The following is a 22,407-nucleotide window of genomic DNA, read 5'->3' on the forward strand; positions in this document are numbered from 1 at the left end:
GGGGATGGGGATGCAGTACAGGTGCGGGGGCGAGGGATGGGGTGGAGTCAGTTGAACTTGCATAACTCTGGAGCAGTGTGGGGGTTTGCGGGGCCTGTGTGGAAGGGGTGTAGGGTGCACTGGCCTAGGTGGCTTGGACTGCTTGACCCTGGAGCAGATGGCTTGCATGCTCCTGGCCGGTGGAGTATCTGGGCCTAGAGCAGCCTCAACGGGCAGCAGCTCTGGAACGATAGAGGTGCGTGGAGCATCAGCTAAGCCCGCCTGGTCCTGGAGAGGTTTGCAGGCAGGCCGGGAATGGATGTGTGTGTGTGTGTGTGTGTGTTATGGGGTGTTGGAGAGCCGCCCTTACCCTGTAGTGCATGGTTGTTGGACTGGGGACAAGGGGGTGCCAGCTGAAAAGGTCCATCCTTGCAGCATCAGGCATGCCTGGCTTGCTAATGATTGTCAGGCACAGGGCAAGTCACCTGATCTGGAGTGGCAGGAGGGTGAGCAGCCTGCTGCAAGTGCCAGGTAGCTGACTGAACCTGGCAGGATGGATGTGCTGGGTGTGCTGTGTGTGCCAGGGTGCCTGGCCCTGGAGCAGGGGGCCTAGCAGAGGGATGGAGGTGCAGGGGCATTGGCCCAGCTGTTGTAGCTCTGGAACTAATGCCAGGTAGGCTAAGGGTGCGTGGGGTACCATTGAAGTTGACCTGGCTCTATAGGGACCATTGGGAAAGGAGGTTACCAGTGCAGGATGGGTGGAGAGTTCTGGCTGATTCTGCCGGCCCTCGAGCCCCCTGCTGGGCAGTGGGACGGGCAGGCTAGTCAGGGACAGACAGGCTAAGCAGGTCTGTCTCTGCAGCAGCTGACATGGCGGGAGTGCTAGAGGCACTGTAGGCACTGGGTAAGCAGGTCTGGCCCTGAATTATAGGCAGAGTGAGGGCTGGAACACAAGTACACTGGCCTAATTCATGTGACCCGACTTTGGAGCAGCAGGCATAGTGGTGGGGCCAGCAAGCCAGAGGCCCTGAAAGACACCAGCTGAACCTGCCCAACCAAGGAGCTGCCAGTGGGTGAGTGGCTGTCTAGTGAGCAGGTTGATGGTCCAGCACTCTTGGTCCTAGAGCTGTGAACAGGATGGGCATGCTAAAGGCACAAGGTAGGGGGTGAGGGGTGAAGGTGGTGAGGGGTGCAGCCAAGCTGGCCTGGCCCTGGAAAGCCTGGCAGGTCAATGGGGTATATCTGTTGTGGGAAGAGTTGCTCTGGTCCTGTTGATCTGTCCCTGAATCAGCTTGCTAGAAGGCAAGGTGGGCTGAGAAGTGGTGCAGGGGTCCCAAGGCAAGCCAGTGTGGCCCTGGAGTCAGAGTCAATGGCTGTGTGTGTGTAGGTTGGGGGCAGGGGGCGCTGCTCATGCACACCTGGCCCTATTGCAGTGAGCTTGGGTGAGGGGGCATTTTAGAGGCTGGTGCTGTGCCAGCACTAGCAGGCCCTGAAACAGCTGGCAGGTAGATTAGGATATGGGGGACACTGGCACAATCCCTGACTCTGGAGTGGCACACAGGGTGACTGTGCTGCGGGACTGTCACATCTGTCAGGGCCCCTGGCCCTGGAGCAATGGGCGGGCTAGAGGTGTCGGGCTTGCAGCTGAGTGGGCCTGGACATGGAGTGATTGACATGGCCACCAGTAGGTTGGGATTGCTCTTGACATCTATGATAAGACAGCTGTGGCATCAGTGCACTGGCAGAGGCAGCCGTGGGCCAGAAAGAGGCAGAGGCTGCGGTGAAGAAATCATTCATTTAACTGCTGTTTACAATTACATTTACAAAGTAACTGATTATAAGCCTCCTAATAAACAGTCAGGTTTTTGTCCGTGATATGTCCTCTTGAAATGAATCTTGCTTATTTCTTAGGACTGATTCTAAGCAAAGTGGTGCCCCTTTGTAGAATCACAGTGTGTTCTCTCAGGGATCCTAGTTGGTAGCTGCAGAAACCCTTTCAACAATGATCCCTATGCTAATGTGGTATCATTTCTCATGGAGTCCACATCCAGAAAAGGATTTCTGAGCTTCTAATTCCATCAGTGTCAGGGATCTCCTGGATTCCCCTCCTCCCAGCTCCTGGCCTTTCACTTGACTGGCCATCATTGGGCCACTGCCTTGCTTGTTCAGCATCAATGGTAAGATGTGGGTAGGGCAATGTCTGGTCTGTTGACCCAGCTGGGTGCTGACTGATTCCACAGCAGTGCTGTTAGCTAATACTGGGTTCTGTCAGAGCCACAGGCATACTTATCAGTTGGAGTTGAGAATTAGCCCAGCCATTCAGTCAGCACTGAGAAGAACACAATTTTAGTTGTGTTTGTTTTACTGGATGCTATATAGAGATTCACCATGCTTAACTAAAAGTGTAGTTGTCAACTTTTTAAAATTCACATTGTGTATTTACATTATACATTGTGCATTTATAAATTTACATTTCATATTTATATAATAAATATAAGGCGAGAAGATGTAGGGCAGGAAGATGTAGGGCTGCTGAAGGAAGACTTGGTATATTAATTGAGCTGTCTGAAGTTATTTAAATATATATTTTATGCATGTATGCATTTTTGTTTCACATGCTTCCAACATCACAGAGATTTGTTAATATTTCAAAGTCCTTCTAAGGTGCATCATGAAAAAATTCTCATAAAACCTAATTAGGTTTTGTAACTTCTCCTCTAAGAGAAGTTAAGTATCACCTTTGTTTTCGAGTGCTGGCTCCCTGCCAAAGCACCAGTTCCAACCAGGGCCACCTGAAACACAAGAACAGGTGACCATGTAGGGTCTCAACTATCTGTTGTGGGACAGCCTCCTGGAGCTCAGCCAGCTGAATGAACAGAGCGCCCTCATGTGACATACTGTGGAAGAGTCATGCTTACAGCCTGGACATCCCAGGGACTGCATGAGGAAATTGTTGACTGTTGCAGCTGTACACCTCCTTGTCCTGAAGACACAACCATGAGAAGGGAGATGGTGTAACTGTGGGGAAGGATCTCTGGTTGGCAGCTGACGTGCAGATATTTGGCAACATTAGTATAGGTCTTTATCTTCCAACCAGCGACAAGATCTGGTTGTGTTTGGAAAGTGAGTGTATCTTCATTTGGGGTTTTTGGAGCAGTCTTTGTGGAAGCACAGCATGGTGCAGATATGTTCCATTGTTGCAGAGTGTGAGAGAGATTATGCCAGACCCAAGTGTAGGATGTTAGGAGGAGTCTTTATTGCCCAAGCTTGGTGACAGCAATTGCTGCTACAATCCAGGAACCACTGCACCGCGTGGCAGAAATCAGGGGTTTTTAAACTCTCACCCTCCAATCAGTTTGAAAGGTGCACAGTACAATGTCTTATACAATACAATACTTCTGTTTAACTTCAATAACTGGTGGCAGGAAGGGAGGGGTGGGAGACACTGAGGGCTTCTCCCTAAGGATGAAATTAACATCCCATTGCTGTTAGGCCCACCTTCAGGAACTATTTTGAGAGTACATGATTATAAATATAAAGAATATTAACATCTTCACTGACTCGCCCAAATTGTGAACAGAGGGTGGGGGACACAGCCACATTCAGTTGGTCCACTGTTTTAAGGGGTGCTGGCTATCACTGGCTGCACCCCACAACACAACCAAGGTCTTTTACAAAATCACAACAGTGGTCATGACATTCACATGTCATGGGGCTGAAGTTTCAGTGGATAGCAGCTTTGACGTGGAGGCTGCTGTCTCGGCGACAGAGGCCATCAAGAACTGCCCGAGGGAGTATTAATTGCTGCTTCACTTGGTTTTAGTATTGAATCAGTCCCTGTTCACAGGGACCTCAATGAGTTTTGGCAGGTAGAATCAGCTGCTATAGCCTCATTCGGATGGCTGTTAGCTTTCTCCTGCTGCATCCATGAGTTAATGTCCAGAGAGCTGATGAAAACCTGGGAATACTTCCTGTTGAGTGTTTTTGAATTCTAGGGAAGAAGCTGTAGTTACTTCAAAATTGGTATTCTCACCAAAGAAGAGATCGTGAAAGCCATGACAAAGAGCATGCTGACAGCATGCTGTGCTAAGGACCCCCTACTGCTGGAATCAATGTCGTGGGTGCTTGGGGAGGGGCGTGATTTAACAAAGGAACACAGTGCTCTTATGAGCAACTGGCAAAAGTTTATTTCCAGGGTTTCAGTTTTTAAACATTCAGCAGAGCAACAATTGAAACTTAGTTTAAACTTCTGTGAAACATAGTTATAATTCTGATTTAATTATGTTAGTTTAAACAAAAGCTACATTGCTTGGATTAATTGAAATAGTTCAAACTCAGGATTTTGTCACCAGACTTAATTGGTTAGTGATTTAAATACATTACTCATATGGACAGGGAGTTCCAGGAAAGTTAACAAAGCTATTTCGATCTGGGGTAGAGCTTTGTTCTTGGCTAATCTGTCAACTAGAGCGCAGATGCTTATCGGGAAGGCAGGAAAGGAAGGCACATCCAAGGAGTCACTGGAAGCAAAAGTGCACTCTGGGCGAGGAGGCCCTCCCCCTCCTCCTTCCTGGAGACTTCTCAACAGATTCTCACAGGCCTCTGCCAGCGCAGCTAACCTGTTCGAAGTGATTCCATAGTGTTGAGTCATGCCATGTCATTACTCGTGAGGTTTTACCGCAACTGAGATTCAGAAAGTACTTTGGGAAGAATCATCAGTCACTCAGAAAGTGATTATCCACCACAGGTGGATTAAGGCACAGAACCAGTAGCAGGGCTGCCCTGCAGCAGGTGCCTGACCCTGTGTCTGTCCAGCCCCCAGCTCTTCTCTTCCGGTGTCTCTGAATCCTCTGTGTTGTCATTCTCTGGAAGCAACACTGAATCAGACCTGCCACCCTGTACCACAGCCGGTGCTTACCAAGTCAGTCGACAGGCACTGCCTTCTTTGATGGCCACTCCTGGCACTTGACCAGGCTGGAGCCCAAGAACTAACATGGGCAGGAAGATGGGGGGCTGCTGAACAAGACTCGGGGTGCCACTCGGGGATTCTTCTGAGCACCAAAGTTTAAAGAGAAAGTGCCAGATTTCCTTTTTCTACAGCCTGGCATGCTTGTGAAATAAAGAATGGAGAGAATTAGCAGTAAACCACCTTGAATTTATTAACCCTTCCTAGCCTGGGAACTTTTTCTCCCCCCCTGCACTGCAGGTTTCTCTGCCCCTCAACTATAGGAATATGTAATTCTATGCTTTTTTCTCAGGATGCATCTCACTGTTATAAATGATGGGTTCATTTGCGGAATCAAGGTTTTTTCCATGCTGTTGTAACTGATTTCAGTAATGAGCTTTCATGTATCTTGGAAGGCTTTCTGCACTTTTTATTGTTTGGTTTTGGAAATTATCTTTCCACCAGTTTCTAATGTTATCCTAACTCTGATCAGATCTGGCCTATACTGTCTGTGAACATGCCCAATCAAGTGTATATTATTTTGATCAATTTCTGTGGACCTCTGAATTCTTCAAATTTCTGAAACAAGTATCTTCTTTTTTTTGAAATTTACTTATTTTTATTGCAAAGTCAGATATACACAGAGGAGAAGAGACAGAGAGAAAGATCTGTCTGATGATTCAGTCCCCAAATGACCACAATGGCCAGTGCTGAGCCGATCCAGAGCCAGGAGCCAGGAGCTCTTCCAGGTCTCCCACACAGGTGCAGGTCCCAAGGCTTTGGGCTGTCCTCGACTGCCTACCCAGGCCACAAGCAGGGAGCTGGATGGGAAGCAGGGCTGCCAGGATTAGAACCTACACCTATATGGGACCCTAGCACTTTCAATGCAAGGACTTTAGCCACTAGGCCACCGTGCCAGGCCCTGAACCAAGCATCCTGACTTTGGGACTTCTGACAGGATCTCTGGAACTCTCAAAAAATGAGACTCAACTTGGATGATATAATTGTCACTTGGAATAATTTAGATCATGCGAAGTACATTGTGAGGTTATAAAATTATGCCGAATTTGTTGCCCTAATATCACTGTGTATACCTAGAGCTGTGCTATAAAGAGGAGCAAATTCTGCATGTGAGTTTGTGTGTTCTATTAAAGTGAATGAATATTTGCATGGGGCAAAGGTCTTTGTTTCAAAAAGTTTTAAAGTGGCTAATGTACACTGGTGCCTATGTTTATTGGTCAAGATGTCTTCTAATTGTAAAGTTATTTCAAGTTGTGGGATTACTTTTATTCTTCTTGTGTTGTGGATTGTTCATGTTCTTATTTGCAAAAAGCATTATTTATAAGATATTTTGTCCCACAGGAAAACAACACATTCTATTTTTGTTTTTGTTTGAAAAAATTCTAAAGATTTTTATTTATTTTTATTGCAAATTCAGATATGTAGAGAGGAGGAGAGACAGAGAGGAAGATCTTCTGTCAATTGATTTACTCCCCAAGTGGCCGCAATGGCTTGATCTAAGCCAATCTGAAGTCAGGAGCCCAGAGCCTCTTCCTGATCTCCCATGTGGGTAAAGGGTTCCAAGGCTTTGAGCTGTCAACTGATTTTCCAGGCCAGAAGCAAGGAGCTGGATGGAAAGTGAGGCTGCCAGGATTAGAACCAGCACCCATGTGGGATCCTAGCAGGTATGAGGCAAGGACTTTTAAACACTAGGCTACCATGCCAGCCCTAGGAAATAACAAATTCATGAAGGATGTATGGTATAAATGATCATATTGTATAAAGTATTTGATTTTGGTACATGGAATTAGAAACCGATCCTTTCTCAAAGCCAAGTGTTTAAGCATCTCCTTTTAAGTGATTTTCTTTGTATTGGTGACTAAAATATTCTAGCTAGCTAGCTCCAGTAAGTTTCATTTCTGACTCTTAAGTTGCTTCAAGGTATGGGATGAACCAATGTGATAGCTCTCTTCCAAGTGCTTTTGTTTGTTTGGCTTGGTGACAAGCCACATGTATAGTTTTTGCTTTATTAAGGTAATCTTTGTTTTCCCAGTCTTCCATTGGGTTGGGACTATTTGAGCAATCATTGTGTCAATAATCAATTCATCAATATCGTGCCTATTCCAACCAGATATTTCACACCTTCTTGGCTTCCATGAAAGTCATTTAAAAGCTCAGAAGTTTCAAATTTGTGGAGTTTGGTATTCCCAAGGAGGCCTGCTGGGAATGTCAAAGGATTTATCCCTAATTTTGTGGGGATGACCACAGATTAGGCTCTTTGGATCATATTAAAAGATACTGTCAAGATGTTAAGTGGTGCAACCTTAGGATATAATAATGAAACATTAATGTGGGGCTGGCGCCATGGCCAAGCAGCCAAAGTCCTCACCTTGAAAGTGCTGGGATTCTATATAGGCACTGTTTCTAATAATGGCAGCCCCACTTCCCATCCAGTTCCCTGCCTGTGGCCTGGGAAAGCAGTGGAGGATGGCCCAAAGCCTTGGGAACCTGCACCCATGTGGGAGACTTAGAAGTTCCTGGCTTCTGGCTTTAGATTGGTACAGCACCGGCCTTTGTGCTCACTTGGGGAGTGAATCATTGGATGGAAGATCTTCCTCTCTGTATCTCCTCTCTCTATATATCTGACTTTGTAATGAAAATAAAGTAAATCTTAAAAAAGAAATGCTAATATAACAAGCTGCTACTAGTACAAATATCCAAACCTCACACAGGTCTAATGATCTTGTTGCATTATTTGTCACAATTGTTATCTTAATGAGAATGGCCTAGAGGCCTAAAGATTACAAGTGTGTGTAAAGTCCTATCATGAGTTTGACAGTGCTGTGTGAAATGTAGATGTCTGTTTCATATAGTTCTAATCATGGGTGCTTTATTCTCTAGGTTCCAACAGACCCATTGCATTCATTGCTGGTAAAGTTGAAAGTTAAACAGTAAGCTACAGATTCCAACGGAAAGTATTGTTAACTCAGGTTACTAAGAGCAAGGTATAATTGTAAATAACTGGTAAGTTTAAAACAACAAATTTTTAGAAAGCTGTTACAAATACTGTATTGTTTTGTAATGTGTGTTACCTGGTATACATCTACATGTCTATGGGGCAAGCTATTTGATATCTTTAATTAAGTAATACATTAAAATGGTAGCTATGTGGTCTGTTTTAACTGACTTATAGATAAAAATGCTAAAAATGAAGATTACTAAGCTAAATCTTTTCTTTTTGATTTGAATAAATCCCTGATAGATTGGAGGCATAAAAAAATCTCCCACCTTACTAAAATGTTTGAGGAAGACTTTAAGTATATTCCATTAGCTCCTAACTGTGTAGAGAAGAACAGGTGTTGTAGGGATCACATATTCTTTTCAATGGGACCTGAGAGCACCCTGGGCAGCCTCTGAAAGGTGGCCATCATGTTTTTGTTTTGTTGTTGTTCGATTGGTTGCTTGCTTTTTATCAGAGATCAGGAGAGGATCCCGTGGCAGAGCAGGAGGATAAGAGAGGTGTATTCTCCTGGTCCCAGTGAGACCTCTGGAAGCCTTCCAAGTTCTTCTCACTGCAGAAGCAGTGGACACTTTGCCAAGGATTTTCAGAAAGTATTCCCAGCACCATATTCCACTTGCTAAGCAGGTCCTTGGAGATTTGATTGTGCTCAAAGGCCAAGAACTTCGGGGTCAGCCACTTCCTATTGGATCTCCCACATGGACAGATGCAGCTCAGGAACCTCCGCAGGTTCAAGGCCCTCCACAGGCTTTGGTGACACCTCAAATCAGCCCTAAGCCCCAGGTGGTTCTCATAGTGGAAGGGAAGATTAAGTTTCCCTCTGGGTAAAGGAAAGCAGATTTCTCTGTCCTGAGTTCTAGTTTTGGACCCCTTCCCTCTCTTAGAGTCACCATAAAGGCCTCTCAGGAATTCCAGATTAGCTCAGGTGACAGAAAAAGATGAATCCAGAAGGTTTGTACATCTAGGTAAAAGTTAGTTAGCCTGTCCTGACTCAGCCTGTACCACTGACCAGGCCTCAACAGGGCGTGTTTTCCATCTCCCTCTTCAGTTTTTGCTGGATCTCAGTGCTCTGAGGCAGTGTTCATGTCCTCCTCATTTATTAAATCATCAGAGATTTCTGTACTCATTTACTTAAGTTTCTTCCGTACACCAATCGTCAATACATGGCTTGTTAGAACTATACAACAAGTTAATTGCTTGCCTCTGTCCGAAGGTGCAAAGTAGTTAAAGTCTTACTAGAATACCACAAACTGCTGGATTATTATAACTAACAACTAGTTTAAATCTTCTGCAATCTATGCAACAATCCAGATAAGGCTTGTAATGAAATGCTTTTCATGCTGTGCTTTATCTTCTTGGCTGAATGTCTTCCCTAGAATCTTAAGGTTTAAAACAATGGGGAAGGTATAATTTTTTTTTAATCTAGCACTCATATGCGCAATTACTGTAGCATATTCAAAAGTCAAATGAGTTTAGCTAATGATGTGCAATTCTGAAAGTTCTTTCAAAATTTTTTTTTCATAAATCACAATTGTAATGCTGGACAAAAAACTCCATGGACACTACTTATTATTTGCTTATTTTTAATTGTAAAGTCAGTTATACAGAGAGGAGTAGAGACAGAGAGGAAGATCTTCCTTCTGATGATTCACTCCCCAAGTGGTTGCAATGGCTGGTGCTGAGCCAATCCAAAGCCAGGAGCCAGAAATTTCCTCCAGGTCTCCCACGTGGGTACAGGATCCCAAGGCTTTGGGCTGTCCTTTGACTGGTTTCCCAGGCCACAGGCAGAGAGCTGGATGGGAAGTGGAGCTGCCGGGATTAGAACCAGCACCCATATGGGATCCTGGTGCATTCAAGGTAAGGGCTTTAGCCACTAGGCCTTCGCACCAGACCCTCCAGGGACACTTTAAAGTTGACTTACATTTACCTGCCCTGTGATGGGCTTATATTCTAATGCCACATTCTAATCCCTTCACGGTTTCTATGCAAATCTTGTAATTGGCAGATTGCAATTTTATGCAGCAAATATAATTTCATGTGTTCCACTGAGTTAATTGAGTTCAATTATTTCAAAATTTGTGACTTAAACATGTCAACTGAAACTAAAGTGCACATGTCAAATGTTTACTAGAACAAAGGTTGAAGACTGACAATTTTTTTTTTTTCACTTCTAAGTTCTAAAACTCGAATATCAAATTGGGATTTTCAACTGAACTCATTACATACTGGGTTGGGAGAGCTCATAATTGTCTAATATTTTGTAATATAGACTTAAATTGTATTGACCTGCCACTAGCCCTGATGCATTTTTCACAGATTACATTAAGAGTTATATTTAGGACCCAGTGAGGTTGCCTAGTGGCTAGAGTCGTTGCCTTGCACCTGTCCCTACTAACAGCTGAACTAGCTGATATTGCAGCCCTAACCAGCCTGTCCCACACATGATTCTGGTTCTCAGATCTGACAGCAGGTGATAGGAACTGGTTCAGCCTGGCTCACCCCCTGACCTAAGCTAAATGCATGCCAGTGGGTATCCTAACCTGGCCCGGTCTGGCTTGTTTCCTGTTTTAGTTCTTGGGCTTACACGGAGGGACTGTGTTCCTACAGAGGAGTTCCCCAAGCTCCTGCATCAGAACCCCTCGCTGGCAGATCTCACACACACCAGTGGGTCCAGGCCCAGCCCTACTTAGTCTACTCCTGTCCCAGCAGGAACAGTGGCCTTTCCTGACCAGCCCTCACTCATTCTCATTCTTATTGTTGGGTGCTACAGAAAAATAAATGAATCTTACAAAAAATCAGTACAAATCATTAAAAAAGAAACACCATGTAAATAATCAATTTCAGAAATATGAACAACATCATCCTTCATAAAACATGTAAGCTTTCATTAGATTAGAACAGAATTTTCTGAAATATTTATGAGTAAGATATTTTAAAGCAGAAACCAAAAGCCACAAACTACGGAAACCAAGTCACTGAAATACATATATTTTCTAAACAGGAAATACAAACACAATGTTCACCACATACAACACTTGAAAGTCTTTCTTTAGATTAAATTTTGACAAGCCTTCTCACTTGGTCTCTTAAGTATTGTTGTGAATATATAATCATGAATTTAAACACAGGAAATTGTACCATAGCGGCAAGATTATCAATACGTATTACTATAATAATTTATTGATTAATATATTATAGCATAGTGGCACAATTATCCATGTATACTAATGGGCCTTTTATGCAAACCAAACATAAACTGATGAGAGAATCAAGCAAGATTTTTAGGTACGAGATCAAGATATACGATCAAGTCACTATGTACTACTAAGAAATAATGTGGAGCAATATGAAAATTTAAAAATATATGGAAAAGGAAATGATCTTCAGAGAAGTGAGATTAAAAGATTAATTTATACTCTATTTTCAGTTCTGTATATTGAAAGTAGTATTACCTAACGTCAAAAAGCCACTACAAAGACGTCCCGGAATCTATTGAATACTCAGTGATTTGTAATTTGAGACTATTGTCACACATTTTTGGATTTCTAGACTTGAACAGGATCCTGAAGCTGAGAGGGAAGGAGAGGCCAGGAGGTGGACCTGTGTGAGAGGCGACAGCGGCCCCTGCTGTTGGAAGGCTCAAGCTGCAAGAGAGGAGGCCACTTCCAGCCTGAGGTGAAGCCCCGCCCCGCACTCCCCCTCCCTCCGGAATCCTACCTCTCTGCCACTCTACCATTTGAGATGCTGATTGGCTGCGCATTTTCTGACGTGCTCATGGTCTGTGGGAGCGGTCCAATCAGGCGCGCCCAGGAAGGCCAGTGGCAGCAGGCGGGAGGTTGTTGTGAGGCGCCGCTGTAGCCGCCATAGCCACGTTGCTGGTTGTGCTGGTGGAGAGGCTCAGGTGGCTGAGCCAGTGCTGCCCTGTGAGCTCCCTCCCCTCAGGAGCCTCTGCAGGACCCCCGCCTCGTCAGAAGCTGGGAAGGGTGAGTGTGTGAGAGCATCTCCTGAGGCCCCGGGGCCCCCGGGCGGGGGGCAGGAGGGGGACCTTGGGGTCCTCACTCTGCAGCACTGACCTTGAACACTAGGAGTCCCGGTTGAACCCATTGTGCAGTGAGGAGGGGGGAGTGCCCCGGGACAGTTCGACCTTCCTGTTGGGCATGGTTTCCTTTTTATTGTTTAAAGGTCTTGATTTGAGCAACAGCGTCTCCAGCGCCCAGCTCAGTCCTCAGTGAAGCTCCTCCTAAGGGTCTGGGGCAGTTTTCTTGTTGCTGACACCACAGCAGCACAGACTCCAGCAGGTAGAACAAACAGCTTTACTTTCCTCCGAGTTTTGCTGCAAGGTTGAGGGGCAGCATGTGGTGCTGGCGCTGTGCTTGGCAGAGGCCTGGGGTGGCACAGCGCCCTTGTAGACAAGCCAAGGGAGTGCACGGGGACTCAGGCAAAGGGGCTTCTCTAGAAGAACCTGAGGAAGGAGTTGTTAAGGCAGCACTACTGATTTATCCTGATGGCTTCTGGTATGTTGTCACCCATTCTCTAAAGTTCTCCCAATCGGGATTAAATGTCGCCATGAGTTGTAAAGGGAATAAGTCAGGTTCAGCAGAGAGCATTAAGGCAGGGCATAAATCTCTGAATGTCCAAAACTCTTGCCTCAATGCCAAGTGCTGCTCTCTGCCCTGAACAATCACAACAGGAGTCACTGTTTCTTCCAAGATACAATTCAGTAAGTTGTCTTTTTTTTTTTTTTCTAGCTCATGAAATAATCATTAGCTCTTTAGAAGCACTGTTTGTTGTGAACAGTAGGCATGGGAGAAAAGCAGTGAATGCCCACCTGACACAGCACAGGAAGGACTCTCTGCCGTGTGTGTGTGTGTGTGTGTGTGTGTGTGACAGTGGCTAAGATGACATTGGGACTCTTGTGTCTCTATCAGAATGCCTGGGTTTCATTTCTGTGCCAATGCAGTGTGCAGCTACTGCCCAGGCTGGGAGGCAGCAGACAGTGGCTTGGGGACCAGTGTGAAAAACCTGACTTATTTATCTTCAACTTCTGATCCCCTATTGAAACCTCTACATGGTCCTCTGTAACAAAAAAACATGACTAACTTATCCTCTGGTTCACTCATTACCCCTGAAAGAGAGCAGTAGATTGGGGTTTTCCATTCAGAGTAGCAGCTGATGCTCTTAAACTTGAGGGCACCTGTTGTGTTCCATCTCTATTTAATATACCTAGCACCTCGGAGCATTGCCAATTCAGAAGCCCATCCCTTGGTGACATATTAATGTCATCTAGAGAAATGATTGATGTACTTTGGGTTCTCTCAGCCTTGACTACCTAATGAGTAAAATCTTGGGAAAGGCCCAGGTAAATCCTAGGGTAGTGAGCTTGGGATACACAGCAGTTTCATTTTGCATCCACAAGTTGGTTTAGTCAGAGGATAATTTGTACCCACAAAGAATATTTGTGAAGGTCAAATTTTGGTGGCCTAGAGAACTTAACAATTTGTGAGTATATTTGTGACTGGCTTCCTAAGTTATTTCAGTGAATATTTGCAGTGGTCCTATTCTGGTGGCATAAAGGGTAAAAAAAAGTGAGTATATTTGACTGATTTAACGAAAAGTTAATATTATTTGTGTTCAATATCTGGGACAAGGGTCTTTTTTTTAAGTTTGATTTTATTTTTACTGGAAAGCAGATATACAGAGAGGAGGAGAGACAGAGAGGAAGACCTTCTGTTCATTGATTCAGTCCCCAAGTGACTGCAAAGGCCTGAGCTGTGCTGATCCGAGCCAGGACCCCAGAATCTGGTTCTTAGTCTCCCATGTGGGTGCAGGGTTCCAGCGCTTTGGGCTGTTGTGAGCTGCTTTCTCAGGCCACAGTCAGGGAGTTGAATGGGAAGCCGGGTCACCAGTATTAGTACTGGCATCTACATGAGATCCTGGCCCCTGAAAGGAGTGGATTTTAGCTGCTAGGATACTGCTGTGGGCCCTCTACATAACTTCTTAAAGGGGACAAAAGACCAGGAAGAGCTGACACCTGCTATCCACTAACATTAACCTGCATCTGTATATAGAGATTGAGCCTTGACCCTGAGGCCTCTGCTAATTGCCCATGATGAAATATTTGCATTGTGTTGTGATTTGTTGTTGGTGGTAAATTGGTATTAAGCAAAAATAGCACAAGTAATGTTATAAAACCAGTCTCCGAGAACACAACCTTAAGTTATAGTTAAATGTGTTGCATCGCAGACTAAGATGCTGGAGGAGACACTGCAGGCTGTGAGGAGTTCCCGGGCCCACACTTCCACATTTCTGGCTGCTTAGGATTCCCTCAGTCAGTGCAGTGAGCCCCCCTGGGCACTGTGTCCTCAGTGAGAGTGATCCCCAAGGCCTGGGAACATGGGGAAGCTGCTGAGTGTGGGTCTCCCTGTGAAGTGTAAGCAGGCTGCTTCTCAGAGCTCATTCTCTGTCATGTCCTGGTGCTTTGATTTCCAGGTTGCTCACTTAGGCAGGAAAGATGTGCCCTGATTGGGATGATACATCTTTGCTCTCTTGCATGGAACCTGAGTTTATGCAATGGTCTCACAGAAAGACAAGTAAATTCTTGACAACTTTATTTCTGCAATTTTGCAGTGAGACTCTAAACAATATCAACTGCATACAAATCAAGAAAATACCTTTGTCAATTCATGTCTCGGTCTCTCTGATCTTCCATCCCCAGAGGTGACTAAGTCCTAATACTGTCCGACAATTGATGTTTGTGATTTCTTAAACTGAATTTTTTTGTAAGTGTTATGGTATGGCAAATAAATCTTCAACATATGTATTTTCTGTACATTTTACTTGTGTATGTTCGAATGAGAATTCAAGTAAGAGACAGAGCCCAGCAAGGTGGCCTAGCAGCTGACGTTCTTGCCTTGAGCACTGAACAATTCCATATGGGTGCAGATTCTAATCCCTGCGGCCCCGCTTCCCATCCAGCTCCCTGCCTGTGGCCTGAGAAAGCAGTCGAGGATGGCCCAAAGCCTTGGGACCCTGCATCCCCGTGGGAGACCCAGAAGAGCTCCTGGCTTCAGTTCAGCACAGCGAACAGTGACTGCACAGCAGTCACTGTGGTCACTTGTGGAGTAAATTAGCGGGCAGACTATATTTCTGTCTTTTCTCTTCTCTCTCTCTCTCTCTCTATATATATATATATACATATGTGACTTTGTGATAAAAATTAATAAATCTTTGAAGAAAAATAAGAGACCGTGATCATCTTCCCACTGGTTTACTCTGCAGGTGGCTAAAATAGCTAGTGCTGCACCAAGCTGAGTCCAGGAGCCTGCAGCTTCCTCCAGGGCTTGCATGTGGGTGATCAGGGCCCAGGCACTGGATGATCTTCCACTGCTTTTCCCAGGAGATGAACAGAGAGCTGGGCCGGAAGTGGAACAGCTGATTCCATATGGGATGCTGGTGTTGCAGTTGGCAGCTTTACGTATTATATCACAATGCTGGCCTTTGCTTTAGTTTTTGATATGATGACAGTACTTGTCTTGGTTTTTATTTCTCATAAGCTAATTCATTGCAAATGTTTTGCATATGGGACAATATTATGTTACAGACGGTGCATAAATCCTGAAGTATATGAAGTATTTGTAGAGTAGAAGGATTACAGTCTAACGTTTCCTCCATGTACAAATATTTTGTGTTTCTCTAGGACTTGGTGGATTTTATTGTCTTCGTGTAGTGTTAACTGAGATCCCTAATCACATTGCTAAGTAGCAGTTCCCACTGGCTGGGCACTGCTACTGTAGCATTAACTTGTCCTGATTGCTGCCAGTCGGTGTGTACCTCCCCTTGCTGTTCTATGAGAATTTCCTTTAAAGAATGTGCTGCTCTATTTAGAATCACTGGGAAGAAGTATGTGATCCTCAAAATTGTGAGTGAAACACTGCACCAAAAAACATTCATGCCAATTCTTGTTTTGAAAGTATTTCTTTTTATCTTTTCATTTTTTAAAAATCATGTTAGCGTATTTCAATTATAAAATTTATGGAGAGAGTGATCTACCACCTGCTGGTTAACTCCTTAAATTCCTGCAAGATTGTGAAAACGTTGAGGCAAAAACAGGAGCCAGGAACTATATCTGTGCCATTTTAGCAGGTGCAAAGATTCGCACATGTGAGAAATTTGTTGCTTGCCTCCAGAGAGTGTGTTAGCAACAAGATGGAATTTGTTGTGGAGCCGTAACACAAACACAGGAAGTCCAGTGTGGGGTGAGCGTCTCCTAAGCATTTTCTCATCCACTCTACTAGACGCCCACATTTCCTCATTTTAACTGAATATTTTAGATGGTGCATATTCTGTCCTCTGAAGATATCAAGGATGTATCTCCTGAATTTTTGAATGTTTCTGTAGAGTCTGTAAAGTATATATGTAAATGATCTAAACCCAATTGTAAATAACACTGTCTCATTTCTGTAGAATTTCAGGTAGACTCCCAATTTCTTGAGAAGTTCAGGTATAATCCCAACTGTATTCTCCTATGTTGTGTGTAATTTTTCTCATTCTTTTTCCTTAGAATCAAGAACAACAATTTTGTTCAATTTTGGTAGTAACTTTTTGAATAAAGATTTATATGTAAAAAGGCATCAGAATGGAGAAAGTGAATGTTTGTACCATCATTTGGTGTCAAACACTTTCAGTGACCCAACATCCAAAAACCACATTGGACTTTTTGAATAATTTTTCTATTATTTGTTTAAAAGCATGTGAGAGACATCAGTTGTAGTGTGATGTTCACTTTCTGATGTGGTTCCTTACTAGTGTGCTTGGAAGGTAGCATAAAATGTCCCAGTTTCTTGGACACCTACACCCCTCTGGAGCATCAGAATGGAGTTGAGGCTCCTGGTTTTGGCCTGGACCTTGTTACCGCTTGTGGCCACATGGGGAGTAAACAGTTGGAGAGAAGATCTCTGTCTGTCTGTCTTTGGCACTTGCTGTGTAATTTTCACATGTAAGCAAATGAATGAATTGTTTTTAAATAATCAAAATGGTGGGAGTAAGGAAAATCCCAGGGACTATGGGAATTTATCATAAAATGATAATCATCAAAGATAAAAAATACAATTAAGATTATATTTTCCTGGAAAATAAAAAGAATCTAGCATGATAGCCTATTTGCTACAGCCCTAATCTTGCATGTGTCAGGGCACAAGTTCTTGTCCCAGCTGCTCCAATTACTATCCAGCTCTCCACTTGTGACCTGGATAACAGTAGAGAACAGCCCAAATTCTTGAGACCCTGAATGTGTGTGAGAGACCCAGAAGAAGCTCTTGGCTCATGGTTTCAGATCTGCTCAACTCTGGCTGTTATGGCCACATGGGCAATGAACCAGTGGATGGGAGGTCTTTCTCTCTGGTCTCCTCTCTGTAAATCTGAATTTCCAGTAAAAATGAATAAATACTTTACAAAACAAAAATGGAATAATGAATTTAAAAAGCACTAAATGTGTTTTATGCTGTGTAGATTGAGACAGTTTAAATTTTTTAGATATTGTTACTGTGAAGGGATGATTCTGATTTTTTTTTAAGATTTATTTATTTTATTACAAAGTCAGATATACAGAGAGGAGGAGAGACAGAGAGGAAGATCTTCCATCCGATGACTCACTCCCCAAGTGAGCCACAACAGCTGGTACATTCCATTCCAAAGCTGGGAACCAGGAAACTCTTCTTTCCAGGTGTCCCACATGGATGCAGTGTCCCAATGCACTGGACCGTCCTCAACTGCATTCCCAGGCCACAATCAGGGAGCTGGATGGGAAGTGGAGCTGAAGGGATTAGAACCCGTGCCCATATGGAATCCTGGGGCATTCAAGGGGAGGACTTTTAGCGCTAGGCCACACCGCCAGGCCCGGAGGAGTCTGTTTTCTAAAAGTTCTACAGAATTTTGATCAGCACGTACTTGAATAGTATCGCAAGGTACAGTGCAGTGTTTGTGTACATACACAGCCTAAGCTGAGTAAATCAGGTGCCAAGGCTTTCCATGTATCTTTGCTTTTACAGTAAACAGGGTGCTGTGTTCTAGTTTTCTGCATAAGGTTATCCTATTGTGAACTGTAGTCATCACATCCTGGGATGGGACACTGGATCTTGTTCCTTCTGTCTCCCTTTTCTACCTGTTCTACCTCCTTCCTTTCCCCAGGCCTCACTCTTCTCAGTCTGTAATAATCATCACTCAAAGAGCAGCTGTGAGTTTTTGACTTTTATATTTATAACATGCTAGATCTATTTGTACATTTTCCTGATTTTATCATATCCAGTTTGATCTCCTTTGCAGCAATATTTTATTTTTAGTGGCTACATACCGTCTTGCTGTTTACTAGGTTACATTATCAACAAAATCAGGGAAAAGAATTCAAAAGCAAGCAGAGTTGAGTCTCTTGATTCCATTTTCTGTACATTTTATTTCCTTCTCTAATTTACTTTCTTTTGGAAAATATTAAATAACAGTGAAAAGTTGGCATTCTTGTTTGATTGTGTATCTTGGAGGAAATATACCAATATAACTCAGTTGATGTGTATTTGAATATTTCTAGGTTTGCTCAACTTATCTATGTAGATTATTGTAAAATAAATGTAGCACTTTATAGAATGTTGTTAGTAAGATGGTTTTAATTATGTTATCCTTCATCGTGCTTGTGTGAAGTATTTGGTGTATTGATTTGCATTTTTTGTCCCATATTCTACATCCTTGGGCTAGATGTGCTTTGATTATCGTGTGTTCATTGATTGGTGCTGTTGAATTTACTTTATGTGTATTATGTGAGGAATTTTTACTGGTTTATGAGTTTTAAAGCTTTTTTTTTTTACATTTTATTATTATTGCTATCATTTTATGATACGGCTCCATATTCCCTTATCCCTCCCCAATTCCCTCCTCCCCTCCACCTAAATCCTCTTACTAACATTTAGCTCTTCATTTTCAGTCATATGCCCATCATTGCAGGAATGGACAATGGCCGAGAGTCCAGAATCCTATTGTCAAGATATAGTAAACAGTTTTGTTATAAGTGCATTTTGTCTGAAAGCAGAAGTGCATACCACACTGCATCCTCACATCTGGATGTTAGTCTCCATTTCACAGCTACTTTACTTCCCCTTAAATGAAAAGTCATGATACAAAATCAACAATAGAAAGAAAAATAGAAATTTACAATGCCCTGAAGTTAAATGACATGTTACTAGATATGACAGTCTCCATTACACAGCTACTATACATCCCCTTAAATGAAGAGACACAAAACAAAATCAATGTCCAGGAGAGAAAAGAAATTAAGAATACCATGAAGTTAAATAACATGCTATTAAATGACTAATGTGTAGCTGAAGAAATGAAAATCAAGAACCTTCTTGAAGAAAATTATGCCACTGTATGATCTGCAAGACATTGAAGACTTTAATCAGAAGAAAGTGTTTTGAAGAGATGAAACCAACAGAAAACAACAAAACCCATGTGATATAGTTTCTGCTGGTTTTTCTGGTGAAGTGTGTCTCCTCCAGAAAATAAACAGATGGATTTTGTTTTTAATTTGGTCTACTAATCTGACGTTTGATTGAGTTTAAGCCATTTACATTCAGAGTTTAATACACATGGATGTTGCTTTGGTCCTGTCATTTTAGGAATGGGTTGTTCATTGGTTCAGTCTTCTGTTGTCATTTTACTGGGAAGTTCTTCCCATTTGCCTTTGGTTTTGGTAGGTGCTATTCCTCTTCTCTGGCAAGAGAATATCTTGAAGTATCATTTTTACGACAGGTTTGGAAGAGGCAAATTCTTTTAACTTTTCTTTACTGTGGAAGAATTTTATTTCATTTTCAAAGATGAAACAAAGCTTTGCTGGGTATGTTATCTCAGGCTGACAATTTCTTTCTTTTAGAATCTGGAATATGTCACTCCATTCTCTTCTTGCCTGTAGAGTTTCCTGTGAGAGATCTCCTGTGAGCTTAATTGGCATTCGTTTATATGTCAATTGAATTTTTTCACGTGCACATTTAAGGATCTTTTCCTTATGTTCAATTGAAGAGAGCTTGATGATCATGTGTCTTGGTGAAGATCTCTTTTGATCAAGCCTGTTGGGAGTTCTGTGCCCCTCCTGGATCTTGTTTCCCAATTCTTTCTCCAGATTAGGGAAATTTTCCTTTATTATTTCATTAAATACGTTTGCAAACTCGGCTTCTCTTTCTGCACCTTGTGGGACTCCCATAACTCTTATATTTGGCGTCTTAATAGTGTCTTTCAATTCTTGAATACTTTTTTTGGCCTGATCCAGCTCTGCTTCCAGCTTTTTGTTTGCTTCCCCCCGGTGACAGGAAATATCTTCCAATTCTGAGATTCTTTCTTCTGCTTGCTTCATTCGTTTTGGAGACTCTCCATTGTACTTTTAATTTGCTTTGCTGTGTTCTTAATTTCTGATATACCAGCCTTGATTTGCTTTGTTGCTTCCTTAAACTCTTTGAACTCTTGCATGAGCTTCTCATTTTTGATCAGAATCTTTAAAATGAGTCTTATGGATTCTGTGTGCCCCATTTTCTGGATGTCTTCCTCAGCTAACTCTGAGGTTGGCATAGGGTTTTGCTCCCTTGCAAGGGAGTTTTTGGCAATATTCATTGTGCCTTTGTCTCTTCTTTTGCTCTTGGTCATTGTACTTCTGGTTAGCAGAGTCTTCTCCTCGAGGCAGGTTTCTAAGCTGTGTCACCCACAGGTCTACAATGCAATTTTACTTATTGCAGTTGGTACACAACTTTTTGCTTGCAGCCACTTGTGCCACAACCTCCAGCAAGTTCCAGGTCTGAGTACTTATGTCAGATTTACACCGTGGTCTCTGCAGCCCCAGCACCTGGGTCACCACTCTCCACCTCCTGTGATACCGTGCTGAGGTCTCTGCAAACTTTCTCCCACTTCCGGTTGGAGCAGGACCTTGGATTAGAGTGACACCAGGTGTCATTTATAGCTAGGTTGTTGGTGGCGCCGATCTTTCTAGAACCTGTTGGATGTTAGATCTGGGTGCCACACAAACAAATTTTGAACCTTATGATGCCACAGCTGGTATTATTTTCCTGCGGTACTAGTGCAATCCACTGACAGTTCAGTCAGACAGTTCTCACGAGCTCAGCACATGTGCAGTTCACTGTTGTCCTCTGCAGTCCCAAAGCTATTCCCACAGTGCGCAAAATGGCGCCTGATGTACCACCAGTACAGGTCTTGATCTGCTGGTCTTCAGATCTGAGAACTTCACAGATCTGCCCCGGGTGGAACCCATAGAATGCCACATTGTTGCAGTTCACTGAGTCAGAAATGAGCTCTCTCCTAGCTCAGCGCATTCTCTGACCTTTCTCTTGCTCTTTCCCCCTTGTGCAAAATGATGCCCAATTTAGTTCTAGGGGGCTGACTGGGCTATGAAATCCACTCTGTTCTCGAACTGCCCATCTGAGATCTGCTGCTCTGTCTCTGCTCCTGGTCAGATCAAACAGATCAGCAGGATGGACAGGTTTTTGTCTGGGTTCACCTCCCGAGCAGCCAGTGAAAGTCCCTTCCCACCTGGTTGCTGGTGGATTTCTGGCTGCTGGCAGAGTTCAGATCTCCATGCTGCTGGAGTATCAATCACTGCTATGCCACATTGCTGTTTCCACTGCTTTGCTGTGTCTGTCAGTCTCAGGTACTCCTCTGCTGTTGTTCTGTCCTTTCCTATTTCCTAAAATATGTCCTCTCTGCTTCATCCTGATTGAATGGTTTTCTATCCATTTATATATGTCCTCAAACTATTCCTCCATCTTGATTATCTTAGTTTATGAATTTTTAAACTGGAGTTTCAGGGTATGATGTTATTTTATAAGGAGCATTAAGAAATAAACACACTGAAGTCTAATGACACTACAATGGATACTGCATTTTGACTGAGCAGTGGCATAGTGTTTCTCAATTTGAAACACAGTCAGATGTTAGTTAAGTCACCCACTGTTGATTCAGTGTAGTATTGGAATCTAAATATTGCTAGGCCCAGAATAAATTTGGAACTGTTTTTCCCCTTTCAATGATTTACAATAATTGTAGAAAGTTTGGTGTTATTTTGGTATAATTTAGTAATGGAAACACCTGCTCTTGACCTTTGATTTGAAGAGATTTTATTTCTTTTCTTTTTGAAATTTTATTTCTGATTCATTGTTACTTACTGTTGGTCAGGTCAGCTTTTAGTGTCTTTCTGATGCTTTTTTGTAGGCTAATACTAAGTATCCAGAAATGATAAACTTAGTAGTTTATAATTGCTGTTGGTAATCCCTAGCAATCCATTGTATGTCTTTTTTTTTTCCAAATTAAGATCAGTTTTGTCAGTATGAAAGGCAGAGTTATAAAGAAAGAGGGAGAGTTAGAATTCAAGATCTCCATCTGCTTTATCCCTTTCCAAGTGACTGCAATGGCTAAAGCA

At 43.1% G+C, this 22,407-nt stretch overlaps 1 long non-coding RNA gene across 1 annotated transcript in view; it reads left to right on the forward strand.

The window, feature by feature from the left end:
• Nucleotides 1-11,531: 11,531 nt before the first annotated feature.
• The window catches only part of LOC131481430 (uncharacterized), a 41,915-nt gene continuing 31,039 nt past the window's right edge, over nucleotides 11,532-22,407 (forward strand). Inside the window, exon 1 of the long non-coding RNA XR_009246322.1 lies at nucleotides 11,532-11,618. This is a non-coding gene — a long non-coding RNA (uncharacterized LOC131481430). The remainder of the gene's footprint in view (nucleotides 11,619-22,407) is intronic.

The sequence above is a fragment of the Ochotona princeps genome, chromosome 11 (assembly GCF_030435755.1).
Source record: "Ochotona princeps isolate mOchPri1 chromosome 11, mOchPri1.hap1, whole genome shotgun sequence".
Taxonomy (NCBI): Eukaryota; Metazoa; Chordata; class Mammalia; order Lagomorpha; family Ochotonidae; genus Ochotona; species Ochotona princeps.